Source organism: Medicago sativa, chromosome 3 (genome assembly GCF_051527215.1).
Source record: "Medicago sativa cultivar Bolivia chromosome 3, Bolivia_mono, whole genome shotgun sequence".
NCBI lineage: Eukaryota > Viridiplantae > Streptophyta > Magnoliopsida > Fabales > Fabaceae > Medicago > Medicago sativa.
The window spans coordinates 71,631,701-71,646,021 of NC_140751.1; the positions used below are offsets into that span (position 1 = coordinate 71,631,701).

Here is a 14,321-nt window from a genome sequence, read left to right on the forward strand (position 1 = left end):
ACTGACCCATTTCAATTTTCAATACAACTTTCATCATTCCCAATACAATATAACACTAAATAATACTCCTACTTTTATCATTCCAAATACAATATATTCCACTTTCCCCTTTATTTATACATTTTTCTTAATATGTGTGAAAAACAAAATTGTGTCAATTAAATTGGGACGGAAGTAGTACCTGCTATTGCGAGTCAATCAGCAAGGACCATGAGTGGACCTTAATAAAAGAGATCCATATTAGGGGCTCCCCCATTTAAAACATAACCCATTTATCATTAATGCGATACCTACCGTGTATATCACAAAACATAATAAACTCAACACGAAACACTGCGTCGTTGGGAATATAACCAACTTAAGCAAACATACAACTAAGAAAATATTTTTAATCTTGTTTTATCGTTAGAATTGAAAAGGTGAAATAGAGCAATGTGGTATACCGTAATGTTCTCTAATGTCTTCACTTCAATCAAACCTTTGGGTTATACCATCTTGCTCTATTTCATTTTTCAAGTCTTATGATACACAAGAAGTAAATATCTTCTTAGATTGTTTAACTTGAGTTATCTTACTAACCATACAATGTTTAGTGTCGTTCTTAATTTGTTGTGTGATATTCACATTAATGATTAATGAGTAGCTTTGGATATCACATACATGGTCTAAACGGTATAACATACAAAAAATTTGTAATTTGTTATACGGTTCATGTTTTTATTGTGGACGAGTAAGATTCAACATTATTAAATTTAACTTTTATTTGTAGTTGAAATAATATGTCTGAACATTTTGGGATGTTGTCAGTTGACTTTATATGTTACTCTAATGACCTCACTTTAACAATTGCAATGAAGTTCTATTTAAAAAAAATTGTAATGAAGTTGCATTGATATGTTCCTTGGTAGTTTATCGTTGATCAAAAAGAGTTAACAAGCCTGGCGGTTAGCCCATTAGTGTTGGTCTAAATTTAGGAGTGTGCTACTCTGTATGTTTTAGGTTCGATTTTTTCAGGTGCTAACCATTATTGTGTTGGATCAATCCATGTAAGATTTTGCTCGGACTTTAATTAAATCCCTAATAGTGGACGGTGTGATTGATCTCCCAAATTAGCTAATCCTTAGGCTAAATACCAAGTTTCCAATTTTTTTTTATCATCATTAGCGAAGATTAAAATAACAGAGAAAAATAACATTAATAGATGCAACAAATACCTCTTTCTATCTTGTTTTTCCATTCCAATGAAATGTAAAAAAATGGGGACAACAATCACTCAAACATGCGAGAGGCGTGGTTTGATGTTTCTTTTTTTGAATGAAGATGATAAAGATAGTTTGATGTGGTGATGAATATATAGCTGTGAGTTTTATTTTATTAGAGGAAGAATACACAACAGGAAGAAATAATGGGTGTTGTTTACTTCCCCTCTCCCTTTTGAAGCCTTTTTGTAGACGAATGATCCCCTTTGATGTTGGTGATTTATGTCAATATAGTCACAACTCAAAGCATCCTCTGGTATATATAGAGAGTTATACCTATTATATGTACTTTCACGAAGTCATTTTTTCATGCGAAATATGTTGCTCCCCTTTTTTCTTTTCTAAAGTGTGTTAGTTATTTTCCATTTAGAGTGATAGTTTGTTATGCATCTGTGGACTGTAGTGTCGTGGAAAAGTGTCTAATGTTAGACATGCAAGCTGTGATATTGCCAAGAAAATTAAACTTGCAACTAGATATTGTTAAAGATGAATCTTACAAATGAATGAAAATAGTTAGGAATCTATACAATTTTTTCTTAAAAATTGTGTACTAAATATTTTGAAAGTTTAAAATTTTATGTTTTCAATGCAAAAGGATATCTTTTAATTCCTTTTTAGCTTCTTAACTCAGACCTATGTAGAAGTACATGCCAGATTATTTCTGTTCTCAAATACTGAAATCTAGATTTCAGTTCTTGAAAAACATGCTAAATGCCACCAATATGCTACCAAAACCTTGAGCATTTGGGTTCAGTAAGACTAGAAGCAAAATAAAAGTTAATTTCCATTTAGTAAAACAACATTTGCTATGATAACAGCTTGGTATCTAATTAGTGCTATGAAGTACCTTGATAAAGAGATACTCCTCTAACAAGCATATTGGAGTCTAAACAAATGCTATTGTGGAGCACCTTCTCTTCTGTTTAGGTCATCCAAACTTACATTTGCCTCAAGTCCCATGTCCAGTAAATCATTAACCATTGCAAGAATATCAGATTTCAAAGAGCTGCTAATGTTTGTCAGTAAAGCAGAAAATACATGTTACTGTCTTATAGAGGCAAAATTGAAGTAGAATGACAACTAAAACTTCCCCGCAATGAGATAGTATACCTTTCTTTCCTCTTCATTTTTTTGCTTAAGAACTTCAAAGGGCCACTCAGATACTAGTTTCTGAGGTTCATCTTTCATGCCTGATTTTTTGGTATCGGACAAGGTCTAGAAACATTGAAATCAATAAAACTTTTTCAAAAAGACTTTTTGTATTGCGAAACAAATATCTAAAAAAATAACATAGATTAAAACTATATCTTCTGTGCCTGGTTGCAATGGTAAATCATTCTTCTTCAAAAGTTTCATTACTTCCACCAATAGTTTAGTATCATTGTTGTTCTTAGCAAAAAGCTGCAATAAATTGACAATAGCTTACCAAATACAAACAGGAGCCAGAATTAAAGAAATTAGGACATTGGTATGTCTAACAATACCAGTAAATGGTTAGCAGATGTAATCCATAGACATTATGCTTCCACAAAGCCTTCTTTTCTGGTCACGCATTTAAGCCAAAAAACCTCAATTTCATTTCATATCTTCAAATTTCGCAAATGAAACAGCACAGATTTATAAAAGACAAAACAGACACACTAATAAAGCATACCAAAATCAAGGGCTGCGGCATGAAGACATGCCTTAGTAACTTCTGTAGTATTTTTTATTAATTTATTTTAAAGTTATAATATTAATTTTTTTATTAATTTGTTGTTATTAATAATAAAGTGATATTGCCTCCTTGATTGCTTGGTCAATGCCCGTTACTCTATATACCATGTGGCAATTAACCCACTACCTGGTCAATCCTATATTCTAGCTTTTATTGTTGCATCAGTTAGGAAAAATGGCAACGGTAAAATTACTACTAAGTCATACATATATAGAGTACGGTGCAGTGTTGGGCATATATATATAGAGAAGCAATTTCACTCTTTCCCCTCCACTCAGAAACATCTCCCTATTAAGATATATATTCACATATTTAAGAGTTGTGTTATGGTTCCTTTGAGCATCCGATAGTAGTTCCTGTGCCCTTGCTAGTTCACGTGCAGTGTTAGTGAGAAGTGGTTGTTGTATCCTGGAGAGCACTAGCTTTGGGACCAACTGCATCAGGTGATTGACCTGTGGTGGCGAAATGCTCTTAAGCCCGGTGCATTTGCACGCCTCAGCCAAAATTTGATAAGTTCCTCTATTCTGTACTTTATTTTATTATAAGTTAATTTATTTGTGCTATTATTTCTTTTGATTTATTAGTTTATAATAATTCTATGTCCTATTTTTCCAACAATCTTAAGAGCAGGTTTTGGCATAGAATTATTGATATAAATTAAGTATAATTTTCATAAATTTTTGTTTTAGATTTGCTTATATGGTTCTCAATAAGAATTTATTGGTTGTGGTATAATGTGCTGATTTTTGCAACATGTTTTCGTTTAACCGAAGCCTATATCATTATTATTCTCAATATTTAATTATGCTTTATTTGTTGAATTGAAAGATGTTCATGAAATCTGAAAATTCGGTGCGCTTGGTGTTCAAGGAAATGGCAAGGGAGTCTGAAAATTATATTAGACTAGATATATGTCGTCATGCAGGTTTTAATTCTACCTTTCCTATTTTGCGTGGAGTTTAGTCAGTCCTTTTAGTTGAAGCCTAGAGAATGCATTCTTCCCGTATTGGACACATTTAATCTTTCCAAAAGGGATGGTTCAGAGGAGATAGAAATTAAAGAATTTGAAGGCATTGATATATTAACTTAGTTTGGGTGCTAAAGAAACAAAAAGAGCATGGTGTAATCGACTTCATTGTAAGTTTAAACTTTTATCCCTTGAAATCATCCACAAGGGACAAGGTAGACATTCTAATCTTTAACCTTCACATGCCATGTTTAGCTTTGTTTTGTGTGTGATTGAAACAAAGAGTGTGAGTTGAATTTTTGTGGAAATATCTTTTGTCTAATGCCACAAAATTTGCTGTGATTTATTTTAAAAATTATTGACTTATTTTAGATTGGGAATTTTCTAAGCTTGCGTGATATTTTTGCATTTGAGGAACATTGTTGATTTACTTGATTTGAAATAAGTAAAAATGATCCTTTTGGATGAGAACTCTGATTCTATCATTTGTATATTCTACTAAGGCGTGGTGTTATGTTCTCATTGTTTCAAGAAATACTTGTTGTTGGATGCTTACTGAATTGTGTATTTATTTTGTGGTGTCCATTCTGTTACATGTATAGTTACAACCTCTTCATCATCTGTATCATTTATTCTTGCTTTGACAATTAATCTATTTTTTGGCTGATAAGAAAATGTGTACTCTCAAAGTGTGGGGGTTTTATATTGAGTTTAATAACATGATTATTGATCTCTCATACACAATGAATTCTTATATTGTTCTTCAACTAATAGAGATTTTGTTTAAAACCTCATTGCATTTCGGTTTATATGTATTATGTAAAACCAGTGTCTATGAATGAGCTTTATATATATGTAATAATGAGAATTTATTTTGACTTGTGTTTATGTCAATATCATGGTTTGAGATATTTTATTTCTTGCGAAACAATATTTAATTTTATTGTTGGCAACAAACTTGGATTCAAAAATTTATGAATATATTTGAAACAAGTGCAATATTGAGACGTTGTCGCTTAGAAATAATCTAAGTAGACCTGTATATTGTTATGGCACTTGATATAAGAATGAGATATTTGAGAGATATCATGTATTATGGGTTAGCCATTGTATTAAAATAATGCAATGATGTTTGATTTATCTATGTGTAGATTTATTTTCCCCAATGTGGGGGTGCCGTCACTTGAAAAATAATTCATGTAGACTTGAATAAAATTCACACAAGGATTTATATTTACCCAATGTGGGGGCGTTGTCGCTTGAAATTTATTTATTTATTTATTTATTTTTCAAGTAAACCTGTGGAATAAATCTAAATATGTATTAAATTTTCTCCTATGTGGGGGCATTGTTGCTTAGAATTTAATTAAGCAAACCTATGATAATATATCATAGATGTTGATTTGATAATATATACGAGATACTGACTGAGAGACGTCTTGGTCAATGTATTATTTGTGATACAGCTGTATAGAGAAAAATATTTATACACCGAAGGGGGATGGATTATGTCCAATACAAAAATTGAGAGTGATGGTAACCCAACATAGATTGTGACAATTTGCAAGGCTATGTTCATATGGGTAAAAACAAGTCGATTGTCAATTTGTTGAGACACTATCCATTTTAATTTTGAGAATTCATCCCTATGGTGTAGGATAGTGTATACTGCAGCGTTGAAGGTTGAGTTTATAAACTCTTAATAAATCTATAGCTCATATATTTGAGTGGTGTACTTGATTGTGGTGTACACTTGATAGATTTACCTATATGAGTGTTGGAGGTGAGGCCGCCTCTATGAAAGCTTGGGCAGACTTTCTAGAGCCACTCATGAAATCCAGGCATAGGTGCAAGGCCAAAATGCACCACACCGCGTTGAACAAACTTTGGACGAGAGATCAATGTGAGTGATGAGGTCACTGATTCACATACGGAATGAGGTTCATAGAGGTTATAATCTCACCGACATTCTAGTGGGTCAAATTTCATTTGCTCTATGTGCTAGTTCATAGTCCAAAAGACACTAGTGCTTATGCATTGATGTTTCAAGCTCTTAGGAACATACACAACTTTAAAATATATTTTTTTAAGAAAGAACTTTAAAATAAATTGTGGGGGATTGTAGTATTTTTTATTAATTTATTTTAAAGTTATAATATTAATTTTTTTATTAATTTGTTGTTATTAATAATAAAGTGATATTGCCTCCTTGATTGCTTGGTCAATGCCCGTTCCTCTATATACCATGTGGCAATTAACCCACTACCTGGTCAATCCTATATTCTAGCTTTTATTGTTGCATCAGTTAGGAAAAATGGCAACGGTAAAATTACTACTAAGTAATACATATATAGAGTACGGTGCAGTGTTGGGCATATATATATAGAGAAGCAATTTCACTCTTTCCCCTCCACTCAGAAACATCTCCCTATTAAGATATATATTCACATATTTAAGAGTTGTGTTATGGTTCCTTTGAGCATCCGATAGTAGTTCCTGTGCCCTTGCTAGTTCACGTGCAGTGTTAGTGAGAAGTGGTTGTTGTATCCTGGAGAGCACTAGCTTTGGGACCAACTGCATCAGGTGATTGACCTGTGGTGGCGAAATGCTCTTAAGCCCGGTGCATTTGCACGCCTCAGCCAAAATTTGATAAGTTCCTCTATTCTGTAATTTTATCTTATTATGAGTCAATTTATTTGTGTAATATTTCTCTTTAATTTATTTGTTAATGATAATTCTATGTCATATTTTTCCTACAACTTCACGACAGAGGTGGCAGTTAAAATTGTCATGCATGCCAAGATTTACCACGCCAAGCATTTCTAGGCATGGATCATTTAACATTTACAGACTCAGGCATTTATCTTAAAGATCCTTCACAGCATCTACATTCAAAATTCAATATTGCATATCTATAAAACAACATAAAAATGAAATTTGAAAAGGGAATTTCCAGTTCACAAATAAATGAAGAACCTGTTGGAGTCCATTCAACATTATCAACTCCAAAACTGTAAAAGTCTTTGATGCAAAGAAATTCTTCAGATTTCACTTTATGGTTTTATAAAATCGCCAGTAATTATCAATGAAGGAGAGAATCAGTTCTTCCTTGCTTCAAAGATGAAATGAAAGGAAAATTAAGATTTCTCTCATCCTAATGTTTAAGTTTCTCTCTCACTCCATCTCCACTCTCTTTTCTATCCTACACAACCATGGCAGCCACCTTCTCTCGTTTTTTGACTATCTCTGACCTTTTAAAATAAATCTGAACCGCACAAAGTGTTCAACTCAATTGCCACTACCATAAGCCTAAAATAAATTAAGACGAGAAAATTTGAAAAACCTAATAATATACAGAATACTAAAAGAAAATGAACTTGTTTCAAAGGAAGCGGTTTATGGTAAAAAAATTATCCCTTTTCATTCATCACATGTTTTTCCTTCCACCAACCTAGCTTATTGTGAAAAGCATCGTCCGCGAAGGATAAATCTTCTAACTTTGCCTGAATTTCCCATTTCTCATTTACGGATTGAGCTTTGATTTCTTTATTTTTGTAGAGATGTTTCCATCTTTATCTTATCAATCTAAAACATCCATTACATGCAACAATATCTTTATTTGAGAATAACCCCCAATTTACTTAATTGAGCTTTCACCCAAAGTCTAATTTGAAGGGTGAAGGTTCAGTCAAGTATCTCAGCGGTAAAACTCAAACAAAACATCGTTAGATATAATCAATGGTCTAGATTTATTAAAAATAAAAATGAAAACATTTACACAATCTAACTCTTTCTCTTCCTTGTGACGGTAACCATAATACATCCAATTCCTCCAAGCAAAACTTTGAACCCTCAAAATAACTCCCTTTATATTCACGCAACTCACTATTAAAGGTGTATGATACGATCTAATAAAACTACTCAATCTAACCAAATGGTTCACTATCAACCACTTAGTGGCTGGCTCTCTTTAGATGTAACACTTTCTTTGTGGTGTTTCGAACAATAACTCAAACATGTGAGAGTTGTGGTTTGCTGCTTTTTTTTAAATGAAGATGATGAAGATAATTTGATGTAGTGATGAATATTTAGTGGAAAGTAATGTCAGAAGAAGAGATGATGGCTTGCTTACCTCCCCTCTAATTTTTCGTACCCCATCTTCCCTTTTAAAACCTTTTTGTAGATAAATTAATACCGGGTAAGGCTTCACAAATTGGGAAAATCAAGATGCTTTTGTTTTATTTATTATTTTTTTATTTAAAAAAACTAGATTACGAATTGATGAATACAGACATGTAAAAAAAAAAAGAAAAATAATTGTTCAAGAGAGTATGTTGTCTATTAAGAAAAACTCAGACATATCACACAATAAGCTACACACAAAGCACATAGGTTTGGTAACTGCATTATAATCAAAATTAATGGTCAAATCAAACAATGGTGCGAGCAGATTTGCTACCTTGGCACATGAAAACCCAGTTGCCAAACTGTGCTTCTTCATTGAATCAGATCCCAACTTTTCTATTTTCCATATTGACTCTGGTGTCTTCTACCAATAAGAAAAATGAAAGGCATACACAATTAGTTTATGATAAACAGGAACAATTTTAGAAGGCCAAGAAAATTGTTTATAGCATGATCTTGAAATCATATGATACTACTACATCTATCATTGCAATCAAATTAATACAGTTGAACTAATTCATTTCAAAAAAGATAAGGACAGAGCAAGTCAAGACACATTAGTCAGAAAGAAATTTTTCTCTGGCAGTGCAAATGATTTCTCTAAATATATGATATATACCAGATCAATAAACGAAGTTAGCACATTCACTTTATGACCGCTGAAAATGGGTATGCAAAACAGAAGCAGTTATTTAAAATTTTCAAACTACGAATTTCAATTAGGGCTTGCAAAAGGGCATACATTTGGAGAATAATCGTGCGAGACTGATCCAAATGCAACAACCCCCAGAAAATAATATAATCAATAGTATAACAAGATTTAGGACTCTGATTTTGTTGCTATATATGGAATTATATTCAAAACCTGGCCTATGTAGTTTAACTCTATTTTGGGCTTATTTCAATTTCCTAAAAACTGAAGAAAAATCAAAAGCCAGCAAAGAGTAGGCAATTTATTATCACAATATTTCTATGGTCAGATTTATGAAACAACACAGATTTATGAAAGACAAAGCGGACACGCAAATAAAGCATACCAAAATGAAGGGCTCAGATATGAACACACACTTTAGTAACTTCACAACAGAGATGGCAGTTAAAGCTGTCATGTACGCGAAGGTTGACAACCTTTGCTCATCAAATTGATTAAATTCATCATAATAGCAAAGAGAATAGAAACTAATAAATCTGCGAAGGTTCTTTAAAATTGCAGAGAAGACTAATATCCTGATAGTGTTTGCAATTAGTGAACAGTGATCACCACCAAGCATTTGGAGGCATGGACCGTTTAACATTTACAGACTCAGCCATCATATCATAAAGATCCTTCACAGAATCTATATTTAAAATTCAACAATACAAATCAATAAACATAAGAAAAATGAAATTCGAAAAGGGGATTACTGGTTCATAAATGAATGAAGAAATTGTTGGAGTCACTTCAGCATTATCAACTCCAAAACTGTAAAAAGTCTTTAACTCGAAGAAATTCAAAGTTTCAGATTTCACGTGTCGGTATTTAAAAAATTTCCGGTAATTATCAATTAGTGAGTGCATCAGTTCTTCGGTGCTTAGAAAAATGAGATGAAAGGGAAATTAAGATTTCTCTCAGACTAATGTTTTAAGTTTCTCTCTCACTCCGTCTCCATTCTCTCTTTTCTATCTTATACAACCATGGCAGCCACCTTCTCTCTTGTTTCCTGACCCTCTCTAACCTTTTAAAACAAATCTAAACCGCACAAACTGTTCCACTCATTTGCCACTACCATAAGCCTCATAAAATTAAGATAAGAGAAAATTTGAACTCGTTTCTAAGTAAGCGGTTTATGGTAAAAAAATTATTCATTTTCATTCATTACATGTTTTCTGTAAATGTTTCCATTTTTTCTAATCAATCTAAAACATTCATTGTATGCAACGATATTTTTTTTAAACAGACCAAATGATTACACTTAATTGAGCCCTCACCCAAGTCTAATCTAAAGGGGAAGGTTCAATTAAGTCTAGCACCGGTCAAATCCAAATAGAACATTTTTTTTTTGAAGGAAAATCCAAATAGAACATAATATCATTAGATATAATCAATGGTCTAAATTGAGTAGAAATAAAAATAAAAATGAAAACATGTATATATTTACACCCACAATCTAACCCTTTCTCTTCCTTGTGATGGTAACCCTAATACATCCAAGTCCTCCAAGCAAAACTTTGAATCCCTCTCTCATTCACACAACTCACTGTGAAAGGTGTATGATACGGTCAAATAAAACTAATCAATCTAACGACTCTTACTCATGGTTCACTATCAACCACCTAGTAGCTGCTTCACCTTAGACGTGAGTCTTTCTTTGTGGTGTTTCCAAGAGGTAAAAAAAAAAAAAGTAGTGAAACATGTGGTTTGAAGTTTCTTTTTTAAATGAAGGTAATTTAATGTGGTGATGAATATTTAGTGGAGAGTTTTATTAGAATAAGAGATAATGGCTTGCTTACTTTTCTTCTCATTTTTGGTACCCCGTCCTTCCTTTTTAAAGCCTTTTTGTATATGAATGATCCCTCCCACAACTTTGTTGTTGGTGATTTATGTCCAATAGTCACAACTCAAAGTATCCTCTATTATATAGAGAGTTGTACCCTTTGTATTTACTTTCACCAAGTCTTTTTTTTAATGCAAAATATCTTGCTTCCCATTTTTCTTTTCTAAAGTGTAACAGCCCTGCAGGGTGGGTCCCGCATGCACACCTCGGTGGCACCGGCCTCTCCTTACGACCCCCGGCACTATTACTCACAAGATTAATCACTACCCCCTAGTAGTGTTTTTGCCTCCCGTGGGAATCGAACCTAGTACCTGGGGATAAGTGTTTCAGTTATTTTCCATTTAGAGTGATAGTTTGTTTTTTGTCTGTGGATTGTGGTGCCGTGGAGCAGTGTCTAATGTTAGACTTGCAAGCTGTAATATTGCTAAGAAAATATGAAACTTGGATGAAGGTATTGTTAAAGAGGAATCTCACAATGGATGATAATAGTTAGGAATCTTGCAAAGCTGTTGTTCCCCTGCCCATCGCCATTGCAGCAAAATATTGTATTTTGGCTTCTTCTTCTTTTACTTTTCTATTAATTTTTGTATTTATCGTTTTGTTTGATTTTGTAGATTATTGTTTCACACTTCTTTTATTGGTAGTAATTTTGCGCTATTTTTATATATTGGGAGAGGTTTTTTTTTTACTAATCATGACACTAACGATTATTTTACAACCACTTTTGAAGAAATTTGAACTCAAGTCCTTAAAGTTATAAAGTTAAACTCTTACCTATGGTAGCACTTCAAGTGTAACTATTTGGCCCCGATCTGTGCAAACAAATTATTTATAGATTTCATTTAATTTATATACATGTACAATGTTAAAGTCAATCATATATATTTTGATTTTTGTCGTATATAACAAAAAATGGAGGAAGATGACTTGAAGGCTAAGTTAACCAACAAATCATCAGATTCAATCAAAATAATACGAGTCTAACCTAGCATAAGTCAGCTCATTAATAGTCATATAACCCCATGCACGATCTAATATAACAATGGTGTATTGTTTACACTAACCGCAAATAACCAATTAAGCTAGCTTGATAGTTTCTAAAGATATTATCACAAGCAACAAGGCCAGGATAACCAAGCATATAACAATTAGCATTAGCTAAGAATTGTTTAAACCAAAGATTGAACTCAAATACTCAATCAGTTCGACAAATTCATTAATCACATAAGCCACTGCCTATCTGATCTATCCGAGTTAAAGTTTTACAAAATGTAACGTAGTGAAGTTTGTGGAATCGTTTTTCTTCTTTTTGTCGCAATGAAAACTCGGGCCGGCAGAATTAACAAAATAAATCATTCTTATTTATACCAAAAAAGCCCATTCAATATAAAAGCACCTTTTTATGTTCTTAAAAGTTTAACCATAAAAAACACTACTTTATAGAAGCCATGTTGGATCAAGTTGTTGAACCTGGGGTAAGATTGTGCAAATGCCAAAAATTAAAGGATAAACTTGTTCACGAGAATAACTTTACATATAAAAAAAGGGAAACATTTGAAAGTACTCAATAGAGTTCATTTAAATTTGTTTTATGTCAAAAAAAAAAAATCCAAAAAGTTTTTTTTATTTGAGGGGAAATATCTTAAAAAGTTTAAAATTTAACTTTTCAATACAAAAATAAATCTTTTAATTCCTTTTTAGCTTCTTAACTCGGACACAAGTTAGCATGACCTATGTATTAGAGAAAAATATTATCCTTTTTTTGATCAATCAACTAAATGCATTAAACCAGGAAGGGTAAAAACCCCCAAACAAACAGTTATTACATCAAGAATCTAGAAAAAGGCAGGCCAACACTATCCCTAGTAAGAATATGCAAAATGAAACTAGGTGGAGAGTTCCACCATTGTGAAGTAAAACAGGCCAAGCTCTGACCGTTACTAGCCAAACTATCAGATGTTGAATTCCCCTCTCTGAAAATATGAGTGCAAGAGCAATTGATTTGCTGCGCCAGGTACATACAATTGTTCCATCTTGTTCTAAGTCTCCAAGGAACATGAGAGCTAGATGTGAAGGCTTTCACCACATGCAGAGAATCACTTTCCATCCATATGTCCTTCCAGTTCATCTCGACTGATTTTTCGATAGCAAACATGACAGCGCAAAGCTCCGCTTCAAAGCTAGTAGCATGACCAATGTTTTGCGAGAAACCTCCCACAAAGCAACTCTGCCAATTCCTGAAAACGCCACCTATAGCTCCACAAGAGGGCAGCCCAATAGCATACCCATCAACGTTCATTAACTTTTTCGCAAATTCCCCAACATATCTTAAAAGGGAGCTTCTACGTACGGTGCAGTCAGAAAACTGACTTTTTTGAAAAAGTTAATTTTGATCTTAATGTTTGATTCATTTTTAAATTGTTGATTACTGATTAATGATCAATAGTAATTCATCTAGTAATGCTTGCAACATCTTGGACTTACAGGTACTATTTTATCGTTGGAATCTTTAACATGCAAAGAGAGTTGATGATATTATGTGATAGTCTTAACTGTTACACTTTGTGGGGTGTTACACTTATAACAAGGTAGGATAAAATTAGATTAAGTGTAGTCTTGTTAATATGATGAATTGATGATACTATGATGACTGAACTTTTGATGCCATTGTACAAATAGTGGGGTGTTACTCATTACATTTTTGATGTTATAGTGTTGACTTCACCAAAAAAGTCATTCTCATGACTTTACCATAGAATTTTCCATCTTTTCTTTTTTAAAAAGACGGCTTATACAGAACTTAAAGAGTTTATCTTTATTTCCTATTCGAATATTAATTGATATAAGAAACATTTTCCAAACAATCCCCTAGCTAGTGCGAATTATTTAGCATCATTTACTAGCAAATACAAACTTGGGTTGGCAAATCAGAGCGTCTAGTATGCCTACTCAATTAACTTTTCAATAAACAAGGTAATGAATCCATAATACCCAATTTATATATAACATCAATAACAACTTTTCATTGAGCCGGGAAATGATTTACTTCAACATGAACCAACGCGGTTAAAAAACCCATGAATGTCTCCTCAGTCCTCACTCGTATATTGATGGAAAGAAACTACTTAGCTTGCACATTATAGAAGAAACACATGCCATATTATTTCTGTTCCTACATACTGACATCTAGGCTTACCTTCCAACAGAAGACCCTACAAAATCATAAAAATAGGCTTAGACTTCCTATCAAAGTGGAACTCTGCAAATGAGTGCATGGAAGTCAGCAACAAAGGGAACAACAATTATATCAATTAAACGTTGAGCTATTGCTTTAAGGGGTAAACGTCATATTGAAATTTTAAAAAGCACTTTTTCAAAAAGACTCTTCGTATTGCGAAACAAAATATTGAAAATGCTAAAATAATAACATAGTTTAAAACTATGTCTTCAGTGCTTGATTGCAACGGTAAATCATTCTTCTTCAAAAGTTTCAGTAGTTCCACCAATGGTTTAGTATCATTGTTGTTCATCGCAAAAAGCTGCAATAAATTGACAATAGCTTACCAAATGCAAACAGGATACATAATCAAAGAAATTAAGACATTAGTATGTCTAACAATACCAGTAAATGGTGTGCAGATGCAACACTCGGTGCCAAT

At 32.8% G+C, this 14,321-nt stretch overlaps 1 pseudogene across 1 annotated transcript; it reads right to left on the minus strand.

The window, feature by feature from the left end:
* Nucleotides 1-1,903: 1,903 nt before the first annotated feature.
* On the minus strand, nt 1,904-9,685 carry LOC146939849 (uncharacterized; annotated as a pseudogene). The gene is made up of 6 exons (XR_015030012.1): nt 9,558-9,685; nt 9,309-9,467; nt 9,197-9,261; nt 2,914-2,944; nt 2,744-2,801; nt 1,904-2,660 (listed from the first exon to the last, which is right to left on the minus strand). The product of XR_015030012.1 is annotated as an uncharacterized LOC146939849 (transcript).
* Nucleotides 9,686-14,321: the final 4,636 nt, after the last annotated feature.